The following is a 20,725-nucleotide window of genomic DNA, read 5'->3' as shown; positions in this document are numbered from 1 at the left end:
GTCAAGCATATAAAAACAGACTCAGAATGATACAACACAGAAGGCCATTTGGCCCATCATACTTATGCCAGCGGTTTGAAATTAGACCCATTCTTTTGTTCTTTCCTAATTGCCTTGCAACTCTACCAGTTTCCTTTTCAAATTTAGGATTGAATTTGTTTGCACCACTTTTCCAGGCATGCTTCCATCTTTCCTAAACGTGTTTCATTCCCAGTCTTGATTTTTCTGTAGCCAAGTCAATTTGTGGCTTGTTAAAGTTACAAAAGCACTACGTGCAGAATATGTTCCAGAAAATGTCATTGCAGAAGCAGCGCAGCCTCTGTGATAACCAACATAAATTGTCAATCAAGCTCCACCATCAATTTCAGGGAACACATTAAAACCATAGGACACTGCACCAGTCCAGATTAAGAATAAACAAGAAGTCAAATATACCGCCTCAGCAACAATAAAGGACACGAGCTACAGAAAACAAGGTGCTGACCAATTCCATGGCCTGCTAGAAACACCCGGCAGAGAAATATGATGAAAATACCAATACATTTCTTAAAGATACAGTACTATCACAGTCTGATTTCCAAAAAACCCATTGTCTTTTGGAAATCAGATCCTATTGCAGCATCATGGGCCTGTTTGCATTGACCTCAACAACGAAAGTTTAGGAACTCTTCAATGGTCTTAAATTTCGCCGTTGCCTGTATGATAGATGACCGGAGGAGAACTGTTATGTTTAAATGGATCTAATTTATCCAGAATAAAATAGTGTGTTAAGGCAGGGGACTTACACGGACAGTATGACTGACTGATTGGTGCTCCTTTGTATGTTGAGGCCTATGGGTCTTGGCAGTTAAGTTTCTAAAGCTGGCAAAAAGATCACAGAAATTAGCATTTAGTGCAACAGCTTCACACAAGTGACCTGATACGTTGAATCTGAATTTCCTCAATCCATTCAGCATTATTATAAGAATGTAACTGTGGTATTACTGCCAGAGGGTGCAATGGATTTCAACCCAATATTTATGGGTAAAGCTGTCACAAAATAAATGGGATGTACAGTGAAACCAATTTATATGTAAATTTGATGATCATGTAGAAACAGATTCTTATCTACTCAATTTGGGCCTATTTAGATTCCAGTTCTCAATAATTGCTGGAAAAAATTGTGGATCTACAATATTGTGGGAAATGTGTGAAAAGTTTGTGTAAATTATTACCCTGCAGGTTCTTTAGGTTCTAAATTCTGTGTGAGTACAGACCCAAGCAACACTGATGTTGAAATTCCTGCCAGCTGCATAACAGATTGTAAGCAATATATTCTGCCTCTCCTAATGTGTTATACATAAAATAGAATTCGATTGAACTGAACTTAGTATATTGAGCTTGGTTTCTTACTTCATAAAATGTTTTTTTCATCAAGACCCAAAAGGGTAAGTGATGCTCTTGAGAAATTATTTGGTGCAATGTGTCATCCATTTCAAATCTGGGTTGAAATCAATTATTCTGGGTGGAGAAGAATCTGTGAAGGAAGGAGGAAGCAAAGAAGTCTTAGTCATTCTGAGATTTGCATTGGTTTTGTAGTTTTTATAAAACAATATATTTTATAAACATTAAATACAATTTTTGTTGAAGAGAATATCTGAAGGTGCAATTGCAAGACAATTGGGAATCCCAATATAAAATCAAAGGAGCACCTTTCTCTGGAAATATTGAACTGCGAACAAAATTAAATTCTCAGATCACATTTGTATTGAGTGCAACATTTTAGAAGATGGTTATCTTTTTAAACTGTTTATTTAATTCAAGTTAAAATGTGGCAGAGTGGTGGGTAGTGTGACATTAGTGTACCGTTGAGAATTTTTTTTAAAATCATGTTCTCTGCAGCTATCATAGCTTCAGTCTTTTTCATTGTTGCTGGGCTGGCTGTTAGAAATCCTTTTGTTGCTGCTTTAATGGCTTAAATGGTGTTCTGTTTATTTTTACAATGGGCCTGAGGTACTCTCTGGGAGGTGTTTTATGACCCTGCATTGTTAGGAGGAAGACTGGTGGCAGGTCATGTATTTTGGGCAGTTTCTTTTTCATAGTGAATTCAAGGTTTCACTTTTAGCTTTGCTGGCAGCAGTTTTTGTTTAGAAGTGGGTGGACATCAAGCTGGAAAACAGTTTTTCTCTCTCCCTCTCTGACCCTGGATTTGGAAATCCTGCTATTAACTGGAAGCAAGGTTTCTGGCCTCCCTACCATTGAAAACCTGCTGTTGGTAGTTGGCTTAACTAGAGATTCCTTGGTGTTTTGGGAAGCTATTCTGACGCCAAGATTGTCTACATGTGCCTCAAGGAAACTGCAGCTTTCAACAAAAGGGCTAAATTCCAGTATCATCTGAGCATTAGTTTTTGCTGTGGGAAGGGTTTTGTTTATGGGATTGGTTTGATTGGGACATTTCCCATATTCTTTAAGGGTTATACAAAACCGTGATTTTTGTAATTTGTAAAAGTTAACGCTGATTTTATTTCTAGACATGTTAACTGTATACTTAAATAATCTTTGTTTGATAAAAGCTTCTTAGTGAATCAGCTGAATCATATCTGAAGTGGAATATCTCACGCTCACCCTAGACAAATCTCCGATGACTTCTGACCGGCTATAGGTTTATGTGATCTGGTTGGTATAGGGAAAGACCTATTGAAACCCAACTGCCAGCTTTCATACCTGGATACAAGGAAAGGAACTCTCTTTGAGAGAGAGCATGTGAAAATGAGAGAGAGAGAGCAAGAGAAATTCCAGGGAAGAGACAGGGCAATATCAGACCTGTCAACTGCAGGAAAAAAAGGCTTCTCTCTGATGGCAACCATGCCAAATACAGGTGAGAGTGCAATTTCTGATTGAAGTGATGGAACTGTAGAGATTTAAGGACACTGGAAGATTATTGTGTGGCCTAGAGATGCGATCGCTGGAGTGGCCTTTGCTGCTGGAAGTTGGTTTGAGTGTTCTCTGATGACTGAGGGAATCAACTTTTGATGGATACTAGCCATTCAGACTCAACAAAATAGAAAGAAATGAGCCAGATGGAAGTTGGGAGTAACTTTGGACTGATTCTTATCAGGACAACAACTATGTGGTGAGTGTGGCGTTCCGTGTAAGTGTGGAGTGCAGTTTTCAGTTGTGTTAGGAAATTAAAGGGGGAATCTTTTGTGTAGTTTAGTGCATGCTACATTATGGCCAAACAGCTGTGAAAATGTGATAAGGACAAGTGTGGGGTCATTAACATGATCCGCGCCTGCATCCGCGCAGATGACCACTTTACTGAAATCCGAGAATGCCTGCAATCCGATTCGCACCCGAAGCAAGCCCAATGGTGATTTAAATGTATTTGCATTCATTTAAATTGAATTAATGAACTGCCCACCCAACTTTATCAGCATTTCCCCCTTTACCCCTGGGTTCGCCAATCCGGAATCACGCCGTAATGGACCTGCTGAATAAAAGTTTGAATCAGGCGCTCTAGTTGCTGAGGAAGGGAGTTCAGTGCTTCCAGCTGCTCTCTGACTCAGATCAGTGGTAGGGGGAGAAGGGAGTCGGGTCAGATCATTCTCTGGTGAGGGGGAAGAGGGGACAGGTCATTCTGTGGTTGTGGGGGTGGGGGGCGGGCAGTGAGGCCAGATTGTTGTCTGGTCTGTGGGGAAGGCTGATCATTGTCTAGTAGAGGGGTGTGAGGGGGGTGCAATTGTTGTCTGGTTGGGGGAGGGAGGCAGGCCAGATCATTCTCTGGTGAGGAGGTGGGGAGGGAGGAGGAGGTCAGTCAGATGTTCCTCTGGGGGGCACGGGGGGGAGTGAGGCCAGATCACTCTCTTGGGGGGTGGGGGGGTTGGGAAGGAGGGGGGAGTGAGGCCAGATCGTTCTCTTGGGGGGTGGGGAGGAGGAGTGAAATCAGATGGTTCTGAGGGCGGGAGAAGGGAGGCGGGTAGATGTATCTTGGTGGAGGGTGGGGGGGGGGTTGGTGGGGAGGGAGGCCCAATCGTTCATTGGTGCGGGGGGGGTCAACAGGATTTCTGGTGGGGAGTGCCGCTGCCACTCTGTGGGTGATCGGTCGGGGGAAAGGGGGCAGGGGACGCGATCTGGGCAGTGTGGGGAGGTGGGTGGATAAGGGGGAAAGTGATGTCTGTGGGGGCCATCGCTCCCGCTTTTTGCTCCCGGGCCACTTTCTCCACTTTCAGCGGCCCAGGAGCGATCTGACAAGGGCGCACTTTTCAAATCTTTTTCCAATTCTGCATGCGCAATTCAGAGCTCCGGTCATTTTGGGCGTGCTAAGCCCCGCCCACAGTGCGATTCAGACACACAATTTTTTCTCAGTGCATAATGGGAGTGCCTGAAAGCAGATTTCCAAGTCAGATCCGATTTGTGCCCAGATTCAGAACTTTGCATGAAAGTGGTAAAATCATGTCCAATATTTAATCAAAATTCTTTTTCGTAGTATTGGCTGTTACAGTAAATGTTTTAGAACATGAAATCTTGTGATATGATCTTTTGAATTGGTCACTGAGAAGCCGAATCTCTATAAAAGATAACAGACTCTATGAGAACCAGAACACAGTACAAAAGTACATAACCTTATAATGAATGACTTCTCAAAGTGAAGAAAAACAAGCAAGGGATTTATCTAGATAGCTGCAGGAATCATGAGGGATGATTAACCCACATCCATTGGTTATAACCCAGGCAAAATGTTAACTTCATTCCATGGTCTCTGTAACCAGCTAGTGCTAACCACTCTATTCATTTGCTGCACGCAACAACAAGAGCCCAATTTTGTGATTGACTAGCACCAGTTAATGCTAGTCTGCACTGCTGAAAAAGAGAGGCACCTTGTCCCTGAACCAGGTGCTGGGAGTTATTGTTCAAGGAAATCCGTTCTGGGAATGGCACTACAAAGTGAAAGCAGTTTCCAAGTTTTCAGATGATGATCTGAAGCTCTTGTCAGAAGAGGTGAAATGGGAGAGAAATGTCTTGCATTCACAGGGTGGGTGGGAGGGAAGGAAGCCCTTCAGACATGTGGTCAAGAGGCAGTGGGGACAGAAAGCTGTGGAGGAAAATGCCAGGAGAAGAATCAATCACTGGGAACCTGGATGCAGTGCCTCAAGAAGTTCAATGACTTCAATTAATTGGCCAAGGTAAATAAATGCATCTTCAAATGCCAGATCTGACAAACAACACCAGTAGCCTGAGGTACTCCTCAAATCACCACCTGATACCAAATTTGCACAGGGCATTACACAGCGTTAGACCCTTTCTTCTCTAGGATGGAAGTGATGGCCAACTACATTCACAAATTTATGGATTCAACCATGATTCTGCATCTGATATGCCAGCAGCATTTGTGAGCCCCATTACACAACAGCAGGTTGGTTAATTGGTGTTGACAGCTGATGAAATAGTCGATGCTTCCATTATATCACAAGTAACAGTCGCCTTCATTGGAAGAACAGATTATTGTCACTCAAGCCACTGCTGCTATCATGGCTGTGGATTAGAATGCGCAAAGCAGATTGCAAGCTGTACAGCAACTTGTCCTCCAACAACAGAATACAGCTGAGGCAATACTCAGGGGAGTGGCATTGGCTGCATGGAGCTGAAAGTTACTGCCATCTGAGGGTGACAGCATTCATCCTCCAACTACTGGCACTATGCCAGTGTCCTTACTGTTGACTCTTGGCATTATGCCAGTGTCCTTGCTGTTGACTCTCAGCCAGCCAGCTCAGGCTGCTGTCTCCTCTGCCAAAATGGTGCAATCAGCACCCAGGCCTTCCAGGCCCAAGAGCTGCTTGAGATCACAAGGCTATTTGTATTCTGCTCCACTGAAAGTTAGCAGCTTCTTACCAGCTATGCCACAGCCACAGGGACAACACAATGTAGGAGAACCAAGACAGGGAAAGGAATACAGAAGAAAGGCATTACAGGAGTGCACAAGTATGAATCATTGATTTTTGCATACAATATGGCAAGATTTCATTTAGAAGCTGGGTTGGAGCACTTATTTTGTGTTTCTTTTTGGCAGCAGATGTTATGATGGTCTGCGAGAAAGGAAAGGTAAAATGTGGGATTATTACTGAATGGGAATTGGGTTTGCAGCTACAGGTATCACACTCACATGAGCTCTTCACAGACAATAAAGACAGAAAAGGCCTATTTAATTTGCCTCCTCTCTGCCTCTTCTTCTTGCTCCTTCTCTCCTTTCTTTTTGTGCTTCTCAGCTGGTTGTTGTATGGCTGATGGCATGGGCAGCGACTTATGGTGGCAAGACTGCGCAACATGCACAAGGCAGCGACAAATCTTGATATCTGCTCTGCCAAGCACTTCAGGGTATCCACACTACTCCAAGCAATGGAAGGATTGATTCAGCTTGCCAACTGCCTACACCATCCTATTTCATGCATGCCTGCTGCACAAATATGTACAGGTTTCACACCGGTCAGTCATGTCAACTAGGTACCATCCTGAGCATTGTTATGGGGACTCAGATGTTGCTGGCACAATGCAATGCCACAGAATGGAGGCAAAATGCTGCTGCTGTGACACCGAGCAATGACCTGCATGACTTTCTGCTTGGATGTTGAAGGAGTGGAATCCATTTTGGCAGATTTTGGTGAGAATGTCCTATCAAAGTGCAAGTGCCTCACACACCGCCCCTCACTGAGGTTCAAATAGGCAAGTTTCTTGCTGAACATCCTGGCTATGTATGGTGTCTGTTTGAAAATCCTTCTTGCTCTCTCTTTTTCCTTTTCCAGCAGTTTTTCATGTTCTTTGTGCCCTTTGTTCAATATTTGAGTATTCTGAAGGGAATTTGGGTATTCCAAAGGGAACGCCATCTGCTGCACTCGTACCTGGGAGCAACAGGTTTATGCAGAATGCTTAAAAGTCAGCAAAAAGTCCTTCAGCACCTGCTGCACAACTCCCTGTGGAGTAATGCAACTTGAAACAAATATAGAAAGTACCAAACACTGAAACAATGCCTCAACCATATTGAGAACCAATGACACATTGAAAAATTGACGTGAAAATCATGTCAAGAAAAAGTGGAAAATATGCAGCTCCAATTCAACAGTCAGAAAAAGAATTCTTGACCGCTTCTGCAGCACAGCCAAGTAAACGTAAAAATTCTCACATTAGCACGAGTGCCATTTAAGAAAATAAGCTTGAGAGATAGCACAGTGGAATTAAACCCCACAAAGGGAAAATTGCTCAGTGCAGAGAAGCTACTTTCACAGATGAAAGACGAGTTTGTTAATGAAAAATTGTAAGTGGATGAAATTCAAATATCAGAAGCACCCGTTAAGTATCATGAAAAATATCTGGAATAGGAAAAGGAGTTGCTGATGAATCAGAACAGTTGGTTGAATGTAGAATTAACAAGCAAAGCAGATGAAATGTGGGAACTTTGTTGTGAAATGAACAATGAAATTCTTGAACTTTGATCCAAGCTGAAGAATATGAAAAGTAGATAACTCTAAAACAAAGACAAATGAACTCAATAAAGTAGTAGCTGTACTGAATGAAAAGATTTATAGGTTTGAAAGAAGGTTGAAAAATATCAAAGTAAGCAAATATGCAGCTGAAGTTGTGAAACAAATGGAAATTAAAATTCCATTTTTGACACATCTACTGGAACTTCACCACCTCACCTCCCCAGAATCGAGGTGGGTGAGGCTTGCAGAATGGAATTCTCTATTGGCCTCAGCCACTATTTTGCGAGCGTAGCCCAAGTGAGGTTCATAAAATAGCGCTCATCAACTTTCAGGGCAAACATGGCAGACACTTTGGAAAAACAAAATCCACTCTAGGAATAAATTTTGGGGGGTGGGGGGGGAGGGTGGCAGGGGAAAGGAAGTCTACTCCAAGGGCATTCAGGCAGAACAAGGGTTAATGTGGATCTGGAGAACAATACCACTCAGTATGATGTAGAGATTTGCATGATGGTAGATGGTGTGCAGCAAAGTGTAGCAGAAACCAGCATGGAGACAGTACCCATGCAGGACTGTACCTTGGATATGTACATAGTTAGAAATTACCAATGAACAGTTTATGTTCAGCCATACAAACCACTAGATCTTAATGAGGCACCAAACAAGCTTATTATAGAAAGAAGCTCATTTTCTTAAGTATATTTATTGGTGTCACAAGTAGGCTTGCATTAACACTGCAATGAATTTATTGTGAAAATCCCCTATTTGCATACAAAAATCCAAATGCAGCTCTTGCATGTCTCCTTGGACAGCTCAAAAATCCAAGAAGGATGATGCGCTGAAGAATACAACTAATGATTGATTGTGCATTGTGAGTTCCTTTTTTATTATTATTTTCACTGTGGTGCCAATGTGTTTGTAATGTTGGAAAATGCCAGTAAAGTTCAGTGTAACAAATAAAACTGATAATGTTCTTGGAATGTATTGAACATCTCCTTGAAAATGCAAACAACATAACTTTGTAAGTTAACATAATGATAAAGCTACATTTGCAGTGATCACAGAATCACAGGCTGTGAAATTGCCTTGTGTAGCACCATTCTTGTGTTGTTCTTTATGTGTGGCCTGCACCACCAGCCACTTCCATTACAGACGTCCATGGTGTTTTGCATGGCATGTCTGTCCTGCTGTGAGGGAGCCTGCTGTGTGGGGGGTGGAGGGTTGTGGAACTGGAAGATCTCGCCTTTGTCCTGCAAGTTAGAGGGCAGAATATCAGTGACAATGCACCACAGTATTTGGGTGATGTGCCTGCCTTAACTGAATAGCTGGACGTATGTGGAGGCAGCAAGAGGTGGGTATGAAGCTGATAGCATTGATATGAATGTGAGGATGAGGTGGAGTACCTGGATGTCAGGTGTCATTTCTGAGTGCCAGGGAGAGCCGCTGGGTAAATTAAAAGCAGAAAATGCTGAATAAACTCAGCAGGTCTGGCAGCGTCTGTGGAGAAAGACTCCTTACTACTCTTCTTCAGAGCTGCCCACAAATCCCGTCAATTCTGCTGAGTTTATCCAGCATTTTCTGCTTTTATTTCAGATTTCCAGCATCCGCAATACATTGCTTTTAGTTTAGTGCTGTTAGGTGAGTGATCAGTACAGAGGGAGTGCAGCAAAAGTTTACCAGTTGGTTCCCGGGTTGGCTGGTCTGTCATATGAGGACAGACTAAGTCAAATAGGATTGTATTCACTGGAGTTTAGAAGAGTGAGAGGGGAACTCATAGAAACTTACAAAATTCTAACAGGGTTATACAGTGTAGATTCAGAAAGAATGTTCCCAATGGTGGGGGAGTCCAGAACTTAGGGTCATAGTTTGAGGACTGAGGTGAAGAGAAATTACTTTACACAGAGGGTAGTGAATGAGTGGAATTCACTACCACATTAAGTAGGTGAGGTCAAAACATTGTACACTGTGATTTCAGGAAGGGATTAGATATGGTTCTTGGGGTTAAAGGGACCAAGGGACATGAGGGAAAGTCTGAATCAGTGTAATGAATTTGATGATCAGCCATGATCAAAATGAATGGCAGAGCAGGCTCAAAGGGCTGAATGGTCAACTCCTGCTTCTACTTTCTCAGTTTCTATGATTCCATAATGCAACAAGCAGCCTGAGATGTCTATGTTTTGACGGCGAAGAGATGTCATGTGAAGATACATTCATTGAACCCATTAGACTTCTTGTGACACAGCAGCCACCAGATCCCCCAGTCCAGGCTCCAGGGACTGAGCTCCTCTGAATCTCTCCTGTCTCCAGCACTGCATCCATCACTCCAGGACCCATTGTCTGCCTCGGTGTACAGCTTTGCAATAATTTAGTTGGCAGCAATATTTTTGTGTAGTTTCCCAATGAGATTACAGCCTACCTTTAAGAAAAGCAGGCTAGCTGTACCATTTGATCAGCAAACAATGCTGCCTGGGGTCCTGCAATGAGCAGCATGGAGGAAAAGGTAGCAATGTGGGATCTGCTCACACTAAAGCTCCAGTAATGCAGGTGAGGTGTGTATTTGAGATTGAGTGGGTCCTCCCTACATATGTGTAGATAAGTTTCAAATCACCATCCCAAATCCTGGAAACAAGAGCAACCTGATTTTTAAAGTCTCAAATTATACAGGAAGGAGATATCTAGCCCGTCATGCCTATATTAATTCTTTGAAGTTTGATCTAATTGGTCCTAAATCCCTTTCAGTATAGCCCTGCATAGAATTTGTTTATGGCTGTATCCAATTCTCTTTTAAGAGTTACTGCATGGCGGCACGGTAGCAGAATGGTTAGCATTGTTGCCTCACCACAGCAGGGACCCAGGTTTGATTCCTGGTGTGGGTGACTGGCTATTCAGAGTCTGCACGTTCTCCCTGTGGCTGTGCGGGTTTCCTCTGGGTGCTCCAGTTTCCTCCCACAGTCCGAAAGACATGCTAGTTAGGTGCATTGGCCATGCTAAATCCTTCCTCGGTATACCCCAATAGGCGCCAGTGTGTGGTAGCTAGGGGATTTTCACAGTAACTTCATTGCAGTGTCTACTTGTGACGCTAATAAATAACTTTAAACTTTAAAATCTGCTTTCACCTGTCTCCCAGATGGTGTATTCCAGATTGTGAGAACACACTGCATAAAATAATTTCTCCTCATCGCCCCAATGGTTCTCAAGCAAATTATCTTAAACCTGTATTTTCTGGTTATCAACTTCCCTGTCAGTGCAAAGAACTTCATCTTAGTTACTCCATCAAAACATTTCATACCTTTGAATGCCTCTATTCTGTCTCCCATTAAACTTCTCCTACCTGAATCTGCTCTTTGTGGTCCGTCTGATTACTCTCGCTATCTCTTACCATTGAGGCTTAAACTGAATCTCTACAGTACAGAAAGAGGCCCCTCAACCCATCAAGTCTGCATCGACCACAATCCCACCCAGGTCCTATCCCCATAACCCCATACATTTACACTAGCTAGTCACCCTGACACAAGGGTCAATTTAGCATAGCCAAACAAACCCAACCTGTACATCTTTGGACTGTGGGGGGAAACCGGAACACTTGGAGGAAACCCACACAGACATAGGAAAACTGTGCAAACCCCAAAGAGATGGTGACCCAAGCCACGAATTGAACTCGGGCCCTGGGGCTGTGAGGCAGCAGTGCTAACCACTGTGCCAACATGCCACTGTGCCAAATATAACTCGGGTCTTCCATTATTGCCATCCTGCCACTTTTGAAGGAACGTAACTCCCAAGGATGAACAAGTTGGGGAACAATGGGAAGGTAACAAATTTATCACTCTCAAAGTTATTCCCATCCAACTCTCAGGAGGTGGGTTGCTCAGTACTTTTTTTAAGAGGACTGCATATTCTCATTTTAACTTTGAAGAGTTAGGGTGGAATTCTCCCATTCTGCCCAGACTGAATTTGGCAGCAAGTGGAATGGGAAATCCAGCAGGAGATGAAAAGTCCAAAATCCACTGCAGTAAAGACAAATTCTCCTAATGATAGGTTAATGGTGGGCCGATTCTCCCGCTGCCTGGTGACTTGAACACAATTTGCATTAATTTGCACCTCATGAATGCTCCTTATAAAAGCTGCTGAATGGAATCTGGTCCATCCTTCCAATCGTGCATCACATCAGCTGGAAATAATCTCAACATCAAACCCTCCTGAAAAAGAATGCTGTGCACAAGGCAGAATTCCCTTTGTTCGAGATTTTTAAGGTGAGTGCAACATACATAGCCTACCTGCCATAGTGCTGTATTGTTCCTGATGCACTGAATGTCTCTCTGCTAGAACTGACCAGTTCACGCCCATCATCTCCACGCTAAGTTGGTCTTGATGGACAGCACTTGAGCTGAGGACTCATGGGCCCTCCACTCCAATGAACCAAAATTCAACCAGAGTGGGGTTGTGAGGTTTAAGTTTAGTTTAAAGTTTATTTATTAGTGTCACAAGTAGGCTTACATTAGCACTGCGATGAAGTTACTGTGAAAATCTCCTAATCGCCACACTCTGGTGCCTGTTCGGGTGCACTGAGAGAGAATTTAGCATGGACAATGCATTTAACCAGTACGTCTTTGGGACTGTGGGAGGAAACCGGAGCACCTGGGGGAAACTTACACTAACAGTGAGAATGTGCAAGCTGCACTCAGTGACCCAAGCTGAAATCAAAACCAGCTCCCTGGCACTCTGAAGCAGCAGTGCTAACCACTGTGCCACAACAAATGAGAGCAAGTTTGATGAACGCAAGGGGGAGAATGCGGAAGGAGGGCTGTGTGAGGGCAGGGATGGGGGTAAGGAGCAAACAGGCATGATGGCAGGAAGAGGTGCAAGGAGGTGAATGAGGCTGATGAACAACAAAAGGCAAAGGGAAGATTGGGGAGAGGGAAGCAGGACTCTGACAAAGCTGCACGAAACAAATAAGGGGGTCAAAGGGATCCAAAATTGTTTACTAGAAGGGGGTGCGCACAGGCTCCAGATGGGATGGGTAGTCATCCAGGTGGGGCATGAGCACCTTGCAAGTGATGGATTCAGCGGGAGGGTGAGAATGTCCACCACAATGACTGGATTCAGAACATTTGCAGGGATGTTTGTTGAGAGATAAGGGTTACCCACTGAAACAAGCCCAAAGTAAAAACAAACCAAAGGATCACAAGTTCTGAACTTATTTTGAGGAAGCCGCCCCACATATTCCTGTCTATGAGAACAAATGGGAGGGAAAAAAAACACCTTCCGCAAACTTCGAGTCAGTATTACCTTGTTATGTAGAGTGCCAACCCTCCAGGATTGGCCAGGGGTCTCAAGGACACTGCTGTGTGCAATCGTAGAGAAAAATGTTTGGGATATTAAAAAAGATTTTTTAAAAATTCTTTGAACATTTCACTTTACCAGATATAAAACTATTGAAAATGGGAGGATAAAGTTGATTGGCTGACAGTCAAGCACCATCCAGTTGGGTAGAGGGTAGCACGGTGGCACAGTGGTTAGCACTGCTATCTCAGAACACCAGGGACCCAGGTTCAATTCCCGGCTTGGGTCACTGTTCGTGTTGCGTCTGCACATTCTCCCCAAGTCTATGTGGGTTTCCTCTGGGTGCTCCAGTTTCTCCCCACAGTCTGAAAGACTGTTGGTTAAGTACATTGACCAGAACAATGTGGCGACTTGGGGATTTTCACAGTAATTTCATTGCAATGTTAATGTATGCCTTACTTGTGAAACTAATAAATAAACTAGTGAGTCTTATTTTGCTTTCCAATTGGTGTAGGAAGGTAATGAGTCACAAAGATGTTGACCAATGAGCAACTGGAGCATGGGAACAAATCATATGAGGAAACCTCCAAGAATATATTTAATCATAACTGGCAACATTTTGTTATTCGCTGTCTAATCTCTCACCGACTAATGTACTTCAATGCACGTAACTAGAAAAATATCACACACTTCTTTAGTATTTCGCAAAGTCAGCCCCATTTTCAGGTGCCTTTTGGAGTTCATTCCTCTGTTGCCATTTGCAGGCCAGGAGGAGCAAGCTGCAAGCTTTGCCAATAGCCCCACAATGAGCTAGCACCTTGCAGCAAAATGTCTACAGGTAACTACACAGCAACATATCCCCCACAAAATGCAAGTAGCATCAGGTGAGGTTAAACAGGGACTGGTGTCAGTTTAGGAAAAGGAAAATGCTACTCGGCTCATAACAAGGGTTGCATCATTAACTTCCTGTGTGAAACTTTTCCACAGGGAAGGCAATGAAAGTATTACCTCTGATCAACAAGGCTTCAATCACTTGACACAACAAATTGACTGAGATTCTCATCTCTGGAAGGAGATGGAAGAATGGATTTTAAGGCTGATGGTGTGTATGTGTGCCATCGGCTGTGATGTCCCTGTGGTGCAAGTTATGTTCATGATGACTGGAAATCATGAAGGATTTGCAAGAGTTAAGCAGAGTGGGGAGATTCTTGCATTAAATGTCTGTGAACATGATTCCAGAAGAGCAATGAAAGAGAAGGTCATCTGCTGACAATTGCATTGGAAAAGTAGGCAGTACCGCTGACAGAGTGATTCAATATTTGCAGACTTATCTGCTGCAACACAAACCTTTAGCAAGGCTCAGAACATTTTTGTAATGCTCCTTACTGTTTATATTGGGAAAACAGTTCAAAACAAGATTTCACTGCTATCAGCAATTAAGAGGCAAATCCAAAAATAACTTTTGAACAAAAACTATACATTTTATCGAGGTGTTCCAGGTCACCCTTGCTGATCTGGCGGAGTGATCAGGAATATACAAAATGCAAACTACTCAAACATCCTGGGCAAATGGAGAGGACAACCAGCCCCAATGACTTCAAAGCTAAGGAATATATGGCAAATATATACCTAGTTTATTCAGCTACCATTAACATTTATCTCAACCTGCAGTTTCAGAATTCCTGCATCTCCCGAGTTTTCCTGTCCTGGTGAGATGAGGCAAGACTATATTTTACATGCCTCTACTGGTGTGTTTCTGGTGGGGGTGCATGTAAGATAGGGTGGGTGTCCATCCCAATACCTACAATATAGGAGTGGCCACCAAAATTGGCATCCAATCTGTCATATTCAAATAGATGCTCAAAGGTCAATCGACCGTGATAATATGCTGCCATTGCCATTAAATATTTGACCTGGGCAGGAATGAAAACATTCACAGGATGGGAAGGAAGAAAGGTTTCGATCTTCAGGGACAACCCTATGCAGGTTGGGAAGACCCCAAAGATCCAACTTCTTCATAATTCTCATCATCCTTAAACCTAGCCACCCCAATTCCTTACTCCTCCTCCCTGACTATCTGAAACCCTCCCTGCACCTAGCAACTTTGGGGAGCCATGGGCCTTCTCGGTGTTCTTCATGCAGCAGCCACTAGTACTGGTTGTACAATGATCCAGAGACCAGAAGATTTGGACCCAGGTTTTTAAAATAGTGAGAGACGGGAATTTTGGAGATAAAGTAGGTTGTGAGCATAGTTTATCTTGTTAGATGAATTTTACTGGGGGATAAAAATGGCTATGCCCTTTTGTTTTTGAAAATATAACTTTCCAATTTTCAACTGACTGGAAATTTTGCGATTTGAACTGAGACAGAGAAAATTGCTTAAAAATGCAAGACTACGTGCCAAGGTGAAGGTGAGAAATCAACAAATCGCCCTCATGGGAATGTGAAGAGAGAGACATTTTCTATAACCCAGACACTCATTGAAACCCGTTACCATCTAAAGAAGAAACATTAAGAATGCAAATTATTGAATATTAAAGCAAAGGCTGCCACAGGTAGGCACACCCAAAGTCTCTTGGAAATACACAATGGGTGAAGTATTTTAAGGCAAGGCTGCTGTGCCAGAGAGCCCTGTCACACAAACATTTCACCCGCACATGCAAATACCCACAAACATAAAGTATAAACATCTTGTTTAGTTATACAGATGTTCTAAGGTCTGTGTACCACTCAGTCTTGTTGTTGGTGAGTTGTGGCTTCTGCATTCCTCCTCTAGGATCCAGAATGGGGAAAGTGCACATAGAGGGCTGTTAATAGGCCTGTCTGAAAGTGAAACCTGAATTTACAAAAGGAGGAGGGAATATTGTTCTAAATTTATTTATTTGAATTTAGTGTAATCCAATGTGTTTTGTGTTATTTGTGGTTTTGTGTACTTATATTCTAACAATCTAAATTGATTTTAATGTCTTGTAATGTCCTATGTCACAATTTATGTTCTCAAGTGTTTAAATAGTTTAACCCATTGGGCACGGCTTAATCTTATTAACACAGATTCTTCCACCTAGGGCTGTAGTGGGGGAACTGGAGTCAGGCAACCAGCTCCAATGATGCTGCAAGCATGACATGAAGGCCTTCGACATCAATTATTTCACCCAAGAATCACTAGCTGATGAGAGAGGAAGATGGTGATACTTTTTGTAGGTTGGCATGCACTACCATAATGCCCAATAGCTACAGCACATTGGCAACAGACACCAACACTGAAAACAACAACCCACAATGGCAGTCAGTAGCTTCATATACGGCACTTGTGACAGAAACTGTCTCTCAAGGATTGGCTTCTCCAGCCACCAGCAGAAGTGTGCCATATGAAGACACCCCATCTGAAATGGATTTAATTGTTTGCTGTGTGTCCATCATCTTTTGTAAGTGAAAGGATGCTGATCGATTTGAGACCTTTTGCTACCTTCTAGCTGAAATATAAATTGCTTCCTGCAGTTTCTCTGAGAGGACACTGTTTCTAATTTACAGAAGGCAGATAATGCTTCTCCCATTGATTTGGGTGCAGGTTCTTTCCTATATTGATTTTAACCTGCAGACCTAATGAATAGTTTAGAAAACAAGGATTAAGACACAGATTGGAAGCACAAATTGAACTACACCAGAATACCAGTCAACTCATTCAAATCTTCAGAAGCTATTTGGAAATTGTTATTTCTATCTTTTCCCATTGTTAGCAGAAGACACGTTCTTCCAGAAGTAATCATTACTATCCAGACCAACAAAAATAAGCATTATGATACTCCGAAAACAAATTCTTACCTGCTAATTCATCAGAATCTGCATTTAAAATCAGATACTCAAATTGTCTCTTTACTGGAGTAAGGACATCAAGGTAATTGTTAACCAAGTAAATACCATGAAATTGGAAGTGCATTATTAGATTGAAGCAGAAAGACAAAATTAATTGGTTCACTGAGTGAATGTATTTCATGGCACGCAGGGACTATATACAGGGAATAAAATATTTTGTTGCATTCTATCTTCACATTAACTTTATCTTTAAGATGACATTAACTTTATTTGGGTGTGTAATAGCAAAAATGAGCACAATTCATTGTTTAAAAATGTTAGTGAATTTTGATGGATTGTTTGGACAAATGAGACCAAGGATCAATAATTTTTTCAAAATGTTTTGATCTACATGTTGAAATGTAATTTTAAGTGAAAAAAATCATTTCTTGACCATTTAACCATGATCTAGCCATTGTACCATAGGGCCCATAGAATTTCTATAGTGTAGAAGGAGGCCATTCGGTTCATCAAGTCTGCACCAACCGCTATCCCACCCAGGCTCTATTCCCATAACCCCACATATTTACCTTGCTAATCTCCTGACACTAGGGTGAATTTAGAATGGCCAATCAACCTAACTTACACATCTTTAGACTGTGGGAGAATACCAGAGCACCCAGAAGAAACCCTCACGGACACAGGAAAAATATGCAAACTCCACAAAGACAGCGACCTGAGGCTGGAATTGCACTGGGTCCCTGATGCTATGAGGCAGCAGTGATAACCACCATGCCACCCAGTGCTGATTCTTTACTAGAACAACTAGTCCTACTCTCCTGCTCTTTCTCCAGAACCCTGCAAATTGATATCTGTTGTGGAATTTATATACTCTCGTGAAATTTACTATTGAGTCTACTTTCCCAACTTTTCAGGACATGATTTGCAAGTCATAACTCACTGCATGAAAAAAAACTCCCCATCTCTCCTCTGGTTCTTTGGCCAATAATCAAGAATCTGTATCGTCTCATTACTGATCCACCTGCCAACGAATACAGTAAATAAAAATGCCAAAACCTGGGAATGAACCATGATCCTTTAAAGTTTCAACCTTATCCCCTTCCCAACCGTGCCATTTCAGGCTATTTCTTCTGAAGGCATTAAATCTTTGCTGCAGGGTGGTTACATAAGCACTGTGGTCCTCGGTATTACATCCAAGTGAATGTGACTGATTTACAAATCAGAACATCAAATATAAGCAAGCTTTTCAATCATAGGACAATGTCAGTTCTGTGAAATAGAACATTTTTACACCTTGGCCACTTAGCATTAGTAACAAATAGTGATGGGCCGGGCTAGATATAAAGTAAAACTCAATTTACTATGTCCCAACAATGTGCCTTGCTAAGTCTGAAATTCTGAAGAGCACTCTTCACTGCACCCATGTAACATCTTCAATTTCCCACAGCAGATCTATAACTGGCAATTCAATGTCAATTGGTGCACAAATCATTTCACACAAGATTTCTGGAGCTGCTAGAATGAAATTAGTTCCATCCTGTCAGTCTAACTGACTCATGTCCAGGTCAAATAGGTGAAAGTGCAATAAGGTACAGTAGGTAATAGCTATCTTTGACCCACTGGCACAAAGTCAATCATGTCCCCATGATTCCTGCTCCACGCTGCTGTTGAGAGACCTCCAAACCATTTTCAGATCTTATGAATTTAGCTGGAGAGCTGCAGGATACAAATAGGTGCAAAGCTGCAATTAAATTTTAGAAAGGCTGAAAATAGCAAGTAGCTGACTGATGGCTTTGACTATTTGGAGAAAGTGGGGTGTGCAGTCAACCCTGTGAGGGCAAGAATGGGCTGCAAGTGGACCAATGCAGTTTTGTGGGCCCTGAAAGAACATTAGAACAAATTGGGGCAAAGAGAAATAAGAGATTCAATTCCTTTTTCTAATGTGCTCAAGATATGCTGAAATGGTCTGTAAAGTTATAATGCAAATCAGTGGATTATGGCTATTTGTGACATTAGTGTACCTTTAAGAAAGTTTCTTTTTAAATGTGATTTCTGCAGCTCTCACGGCTTCAGTTGTTTCTTAGTTCACAGTTTCAAAAGAACATAAGAAATAGGAGCAGGAGTAGGCCATCTAGCCCTTCAATAAGATCATGGATGATCTGAAGTGAATCAGTTCCACTTTCCTGCTTTCTCCCCATAACCCTTAATTCCCTTGTCTATCAGAAATCTATCTACCCATGACTTAAATATATTCAACGAAGTAGCCTCCACCACTTCAATGGGCAGAGAATTCCAGAGATTCACCACCCTTTGAGAGAAGAAGTTCCTCCTCAACTCCGTTCTAAACTGCACCCGCCTTTATTTTGAGGCTGTGCCCTCTAGTTCTGCTATCCTTTCTAAGTTTCAGTGAAGTTATTGTTGTCAGGCTAACTACAATGAGTCCTTTTATTGCTACTTAAGTGGTTTAAATGGGGTTATTTGTGTTTACTCTGGGATTAGTTTTATAATCCTGTATTGTTAACTGAATGGTCATATGTTTTTGGATAGTATTTTCTTTCATTTTCAGTTTGTAGCTGCAGGTTTGAGTTTTAGTTTTAGAAGGGACAGCAAGCTAAAAAGAAATGTTTTCCCTCTCTCCCTGTTGTTTTGAAAATTCTGTTCTTCAGCTGAAAACAAGCTCTTGTTTTCCTGAAGGATGAAAATCTGGGTCCTGGACCAGAGTCCGTCTTGTGTTTTGGGAAGCTGCCTTATCTTGAAATTGCTTAGAGTGAATCCAGAGACCTGCAGACTTCATCCAAAGGACTCAATTTCCATTATCATGTGAGCAGTAGAATTTGCTATATTGAACCAATTTAAAGGGTTTTGTCTGTGGCAAGAATTTTGGTTTATTTGGAACACATTAGATATGTTTGTTAATGCTATACATTATAGTGATTTTGTTTTTGTTTGTAATTGTTAGAAGTTATTCCTAGCATTCTTTCCACATATTTTAACAAATAATTCTTAAATAGACGTTTGATAAAAGCTCCCTGGTGGGCCTGTTGAATCACACTTGAAGTGAAACATCTCATGCTGATCCTACCCAAATTCAAGATGCAAAAATTATTCAAGCAGGCTCCATAAAACACTTTGGAGTTTCTAACCTGAAACATTATATATTAGATTTGTCATCGATTTTGTGTCATTCTGGTCAACCACAGAAATAGGAAGAAATGGTGTTATACAAGTGCAGTGCAATCCAAGGTGGGATTCAGACAGGACAGTGCGGCAACATTCAAGAGTCTGTGAGTGACAAGAAAACTTCTGAAATTTACAATGTAGACTTAATTTTTGATCATTACAAATGAAATGCATTAAATAAACAGGATGTCACCTGAGCACAAACCCTAAATCCAATTAATTGTAAACTTGGAATGCATTTAATGCAAAAAATACAAAATTTAAACACATTTACAAAAAGCTAGAACTAAACCCACAATATCTGTTGCAGGTATGGCTAACTTGCTGCTAAAGATTTGTGTCTATCCTCGATCCATAGCATCCCTACAGTGCAGAAAGAGCCATCAGGACCATCGTGACTGCACCAACTCTCTAAAAGAATATCCCACCCAGGCCCTTCCCCCACACATTTACCATGTGTTCCTTCCACCTAACCTATACATCTTTGGATACCATGGGGTAATTCAGCATGGTCATTCCACCTAACCTACACAGCTTTGGACTGTGGGAGGAAACTGGAGCACCTGGTGAAAACTCACGCAGACACGGGGAGAATGTACAAACTCCACACAGACAGTGACCAGACTGAAATTGAACTCAATCCTTGGCATTGTGCCACCGTATTGTCCCACTTCTATTTGAAGTAACAACATAAAAAGATAAAAATCTCTTATTGTAAACCATTAACAGAAAGATACAATAAACACTTTTCAAGTTGTTTATGGAACTTTCTTAGAGAAATCTACATAAAGAACTATGCAGAGTTCCCTAAAAACAAATATTTTTTATGATTATAGATTTACAGGGAATGTTGTTATTCCTCTCCTCTCTCACTGAAGTGTGACCTGATATAAACATGGGTAAAAACAAGTTAGCTCCAGCTCGCAAACAGCTCACTTATAGACACAGCAACAGTTATGCTATGATCGGATTTCATAGTTTGCCAGGTACTAAACACAGCT

The sequence above is a fragment of the Carcharhinus amblyrhynchos genome, chromosome 1 (genome assembly GCF_965287045.1).
Source record: "Carcharhinus amblyrhynchos chromosome 1, sCarAmb.v2.hapA, whole genome shotgun sequence".
Classification (NCBI taxonomy): Eukaryota; Metazoa; Chordata; class Chondrichthyes; order Carcharhiniformes; family Carcharhinidae; genus Carcharhinus; species Carcharhinus amblyrhynchos.
This window is presented reverse-complemented; position numbering follows the sequence as displayed.